The sequence below is a fragment of the Opisthocomus hoazin genome, chromosome 2, assembly GCF_030867145.1.
Source record: "Opisthocomus hoazin isolate bOpiHoa1 chromosome 2, bOpiHoa1.hap1, whole genome shotgun sequence".
Lineage (NCBI taxonomy): Eukaryota > Metazoa > Chordata > Aves > Opisthocomiformes > Opisthocomidae > Opisthocomus > Opisthocomus hoazin.
In genome coordinates this window covers 128,427,622-128,433,750 of record NC_134415.1, presented here as the reverse complement: position 1 = coordinate 128,433,750, position 6,129 = coordinate 128,427,622, and positions in this window count along the sequence as shown.

Sequence of the window (6,129 nt, the reverse complement as noted above, 5' to 3'; positions counted from 1 at the left end):
TGCAGTGCTCAAAACATTTTAAGAGGAGAAGTGACTGTGCTGGTTTATTGTGTATGTGGCGCGTATATTAGCTGTGAAATAGTGGGTTCTTTCATAGGTGACGCTGATGTATTTGCTTTTTTTTAAACACAACTTTTATCTCTGAAGGCAGCAGCAGAAAGAAGTGTGGAGGGGACACTGAGGAAAAGGTGATTGTGCAAAGTCCCTCCCACAGGTAAGGGATAAAAGAGATCCAAGGCAATCACCACGACAAAAAGAGGTTTTTGTATGTCTCTTTCCCCTGCTCTTTTTATCAACGGCATACAAGACAAGACAAGCCGGGCTGCCATTCAAGGGCAGGCAGCAGGATCTGAGAGTTTTGTAAGCAGAAGTCAAGCAGAGAGAAATGCAGCCAGACTGTCTGTCTAAGCATGGTGTGGGAGAGAGAAGAAAGCCAGCCAGTGGGAGATAAAGAATGAGTCCGATGAGCTTAGAAAGCAAAATAATAGATTGAAGGCCAAGCAGGGCTGAAAGACGGCAAGCTGCTAGTGTGACTGCTGACTCAGATGCAGGTGCTGGGACCAAAGCATGCACTCCGATTTCTTGTGCTGTGATATCCAAGCACTGTTTAGCAGGTTTCCTGAACTTAGCAAGGGCCAGGGCCTTCCTCAGAGGAGGAAACTTGCCTCTGTGGGCCATGGGTCATCCTCTACGAGAGTGACAGCAACTTTCGAACAAGGCTGTGTGGCAGAGTGCCCCTGTGCACAGCTTGCAGTGGGGCAGGAGGGCTGCTATCCCGCTCTGCGCACGAGCGGGGAGCTAAGGCCAGGGGATTTATCCAGGGTCACAGAGCAGGATCTTAGGCTCTGGATATGGGCAGGGACAGGATCAGAACACTGCAGTCCCAGTACATTCCTCCTGGGTGTTTTAAGGGAGAGGGGAATGAAGAAAGGAAGATTAAGGAAAGCTGTAGCAGAAGCTGGTACTTTCTTAGGAACAGTGACCATAAAGCAGGAAAGAGGAGAAATGGGGCATATGGAATTGAAGTGGAACTCAGAACGTCTGGATTCAGCATCATCTTCCACATCAGCTTCTGTACATCCAAGTCCAACTTGCCCAGGTTAAGAGAAGCCTCTTTAGCCTCCTGGATCCTTACTCTCATGAAAGGGAAAAAGAAGTCTTTATCAAGATTTCCTATCTCTTACCTGTTTAAAGCTTATGCATTTTAGAGGAAAGGGTGTGCTACTATGTGTATACACGCTACTGTAATACACAGCAAGAAAAAGTCCAACCTTTGAATCCTCATGCAAGAAAAGTGGATGTTTCAGTATGCCCCATCTGTAGTCTGAGGGATCCAAGGACTACTTCTAATGGGTCTCTTAAACACTCAGAACCCCAGGCTTGTTGGCAGTAGGCTGAAATTTGCTACCTTAGTATCCACACATCGAGTGAAAAATTGAGGGATGCCGAGGTCAGACTGCTCTCCCACACCCCTTTCTACGCTGCATTTGGCCAGCTGACCAAGAGACACCCTGAGGAAGCAGCACAAACTGGCATTTTTTCCTTCCACCACCTCTATTGGCCCCAAAGGGCCAAATATTTGATACAGGTGTGTTAGAAAGGATACTGCTAAGAAATGAGTTTAGTTCACTTCATAGCAAGAGGAACTGTTCTGGATTGAGAGTGGGTCTTACCTTCAGCCAGAACAAAGCAAAGAACTACAGGAAAAAGGATAAGCCATCTCTGGAGCTGCTGCAGAATTTAAGACACAGCAGGTAGCTTAATGCCTTAAACTTCGGGCACATTCAGTTCGTTCTTTTTTTTTTCACCCCCCAGGGCTGTAACAGCTCCGCTTCTCTCCCTGAAGTCAACAGGAGCAGCAGGCAACCTTGGGTAGTGTTCTTTCCCTGAGAAAGTCGCCAGACCATCTTCAACAGCTGCTTAACAGAACAAAGAAGGAAGCATCTCAAGAGCTGTTTGGTAATGCTCTGCCTCTTAGCCCGTGTTAATCAGAGAGCTGCAAGGATAAGACCAGATAAAGATTGCCGTTGGGTGAAAGAACCTTTTCTGAGGCAACTGGCTGCTGCAATATCTGGTGCTTGAAGTAAAAAAATCGTTACCTTCTCTCACATTGTCTGCCCTGTGGCTGGTGATACACAGAATGACCACACCAAAATGCCTCACTCTGGTTTGGAAGCTCTTCTACTTTTTGCCTTTGGCTTCATGTGCTTTGGATAGGCCAGTTCCCTCTTTTGCTAACAACTATCTCTGACTTTCCATGCATCAAGGATGTGTGTGTGTGTGTAATATCAGATAATGACGGGCATGTAGTAAATATGTTCCCTAAAACAGTACCACCAAGCAGTTTCTTTTCAGCACACCAGAAGTCTCTGTTTGTGTTTCTAGTTAAAAAAGTTAACAGTCTGGGTTTTCTGTTTTGCTATTTTCTCCCATTCGTCATGGAAACTGAAAACTTTGGCCTAACTTGTCTGGTGAAATCCCTGTCACTTAGGCAGAGGGTAGGCAAAGCACATCCCTCGCTCAGAAATGCATGTCCTGGCAGGGCTGGCTGCACGCCTGCTGGAATGGGAGCGTTCTTCCATGAGCCCGTCTGGAGAGCGAGCGCTGAAGGCTCTGCTTTCGTGGCACTGAAGGCCCCTCCGCCGCCACAGATGAAGACATCTCGCCCTCTGGTGGGTAAAAACACAGCAGTACGGAAGCCTTGGGCTGCGTATTAAGAAATAATAGTTAAAATTATTAATGTGGTGGTAATAGAAGGAAAAAGAAGAGATTTTTTGAGGACTGAAATTCACATCGAGTGTATATCCTGGGGGACGGGGTATGTGCATGATCACACATGAGCCTTAAGGTAAAGAGGGTTGAAACCAGTGATGACAGGGGAGAGAGAGAGAGAGTTATCAGCAGCCTTGTTAAGGAGTGATGGACAAGGCTGCTGAGCAGAGGACCTGGAGTAATGTGACAGAAAGGGATCACCAAATCCACAAAACAGGGTTTAAGCAGGGTGACCTCCAGCGCCCAGGTGTAAGCAAGGAAGTGCCTACAAGCCACAGTTATGGTGAAATCCCCCAAACCCTTTCTGCGAAATGAGTGTGCTGGGGCGTTTCTCTGAAGTGCATGTAGAGTAGTGCAGGCAGCACGGCGACTACGCATGATGAGTTGAGAGACCTGTGTGCAGCTGGAGGGCTACGATCTTCCTGGGATAAGGAAGACACGGTAGGATGGCTCCCATGACTCGAGTGTTGCAATGGAAGGATACAGGCTCTTTAAGAAGGACAGGTCAGGAAGATGAGGAGGGGGAGTTGCCCTTTATGTGAGGGAGCAGCTGGAGTGCATGGAGCTCTGCCTGGATTATGGGCCAACTGAGAGCTTGTGGGCAAGGATTAAAGAGAAGACCAATATGGGTGACATTGTAGTGGGTGTCTCCTATATGCTGCCTAACCAGTAAGAAGAACAAGTGGATGAGGTCTTCTGCAGGCAGATGGGAGCAGTCTCTTTGCAGATCCTGGTCCTCATGGGGGACTTCAGCCACCCCGATATCTGCTGGGGGGACAACATAGCAGGGCATAAGCAATCCAGGAAGTTCCTGGAGTGCAGTGCTGATAACTTCCTCCCGCAAGTCAGAGAGGAGCCAGCAAGGAGAGGTGCTTTGCTGGACATCATACTCACCAACAAGAGCTCATTGGGGATGTGAAGGTCAAAGGCAGCCTTGGCTGCAGTGACCATAAGGTGGTGGAGTTCAGGCTCCTGAGAGGAGGGACAAGGGTAAAAAGCAAGCTGACAACCCTGGACTTCAGGAGAGCAGACTTTGGCCTCTTCAAAGACCTCTACCTGTTTGGTGGAGTCCCATAGGATAAGGCTTGGGGAGAAGCCAGGCCCAAGAAAGCTGACTGATATTCAAGGATCACCTCCTCCAAGCTCAAGAGCGGTGCATCCCAATGAGCAGAAAGTTGGGCAAAAATGCCCGCAAGCCTGTGTGGATAAACAAGGAGCTCCTGGCAAAACTCAAACACAGAAGAAGCATACAGAGGGTGAAAGCAAGGACACGGATAGGGAAGAACACAGAGATGTTATCCGAGCATGCAGGGATGACGTTAGGAAAGCCAAAGCCCAGCTGGGACTGAATCTGGCCAGGGATGTCAAAAGACAACAGGAAGGGCTTCTATACGTACATAGGTGACAAAAGAAAGACCAAGGAAAATGTGGGCTCATTGCTCAGTAAGATGTGGGAGCTGGTTACACAGAACATGGAAAAGGCTGAGGTACTGAATGCTGCCTTTGCACCAGTCTTTCCTAGCAAGACCAGCCTTCAGGAATCCCGGGTCCCAGAGACCAGGTAGAAAGGCTGGAGCAAGGAAGATGTACCCTTGGTGGAAGACGATCAAGTCAGGGAATACTTATGCATGGGATGCACCCATGAGTGCTGAAGAAATGGGCTGATGTCACTGCAAGGTCATTCTCAATGATTTGAATGATCATGGCAACTGGGAGAAGTGCTTGAGGACTGGAGGAAAGCAAATGCCACTGCTGACTTCAAAAAAGGCAAGGAAGACCCCCAGAACTACAGGCTGGCCAGCCTCACCCTGATCCCTGGGATGGTGATGAAGCAGCTCATCATAGGAACCATTTCCAGGCACATGAAGGACAAAAAAGTCATCAGGAATAGTCAGCATGGCTTCACCAAGGGGAATGCATGCTTGACTAACTTGATAACCTTCGATGATAAAATGACTGGCTTGGTAGATGAGGGAAGAGCAATGGATATTGTCTGCCTTGACTTCCATAAAGCTTTTGACACTGTCTCTCTTAAGATACTCATAGACAAGCTGTTAATATATGGGCCGGATGGGCAGACTGTGAGGTGAATTAAAGGGGCCACCTGGCTGGAAAGAAGCTTGGCAGAAGAAGACCTGGGCATCCTGGTGCACATCAGGTTCAATGTGAACCAGCAATGTGCCCTTATGGCAACAAAGGTGAATGTTACCCTCGGTTGCGTTAGACAAAGCATTGCCAGCGCATCGAGGGAGGTGATTCTTCCCCTCTGCTCAGCACTGGTGGGGCCACACCTGGAATACTGTGTCCACTTCTGGGCTTCCCAGTCCAAGAGAGACATGGACATACTGGAGAGAGTCCAAGGAAAGGCCATGAAGATGATGAAGGGACTGAAGCATCTCTCCTATGAGGAAAGGCTGACAGCTGGGACTGTTTTGCCTGGAGAAGAGAAGGCTCAGGAGGGATCTCATCAATGTATATAAAGACCTGAACAGAGGGTCCAAAGAGGGCAGAGCCAGGCTCTTTTCAGTGGTGCCCAGTGCCAGGACCAGAGGCCATGGGCACACAGTGAAACACAGGAGGTTCCCTCTGAACATCAGGAAACACTTTTTTACTGTGAGGGTGACCGAGCACTGGCACAGGTTGCCCAGAGAGGCTGTGGAGTCTCCTCTGGAGATACTCAAATGCTGTCTGGGCAACCGTCTCTCAGTAGCCCTCCTTGAGCAGAGGGACTGGACCAGATGACCTCCAGAGGTTCGCTCCAACCACAACCATTCTGTGATTCCTCACAGCTATCAGCAAGCAGAGCAGGAGCTCCTGCCTTACTTCATGTAGGCTCACGTCTAACTGATTGATATCCTTCTGTCCATCAACAGTTGGTGTCTCTTTGGCTTAATTTTAAGCACGCGCGCAAATGATTTGCTTAACCAGGCACTTGTATTCACAGCCTGGCCACTGAAGCTGCAATGCTTTGGGCCAGGTCACCACATCACTAGATACCCACCTCTGAGAGAAACTAAGGAAAACTGGACACCCAGATACTTTCGTTGATGATGATCGTAAATCCCTCCAGTCAGTGTCAGGGCAGCCACTCTGCACCTCCCTTGGGAAAAGGGCATGAAATCACATCGTTACTGTGAAACCTGGAAGGTGCTTTGAGATGCACAGGTAAAACCACACCTTGTTGTTCATTATTGTTATAATTATTATCCACTCTAATATATCCCCTCCCTAATTATTACCCACTTTTCTTCCTAATGACTCATAAACTTCTGTAGTTGTGCATGAGGGAATTTCACACCATACCAATCGTTTTGCTTTTACAGACTTTTTTTTTTTCCCAATAGGGTTTTTAAATAA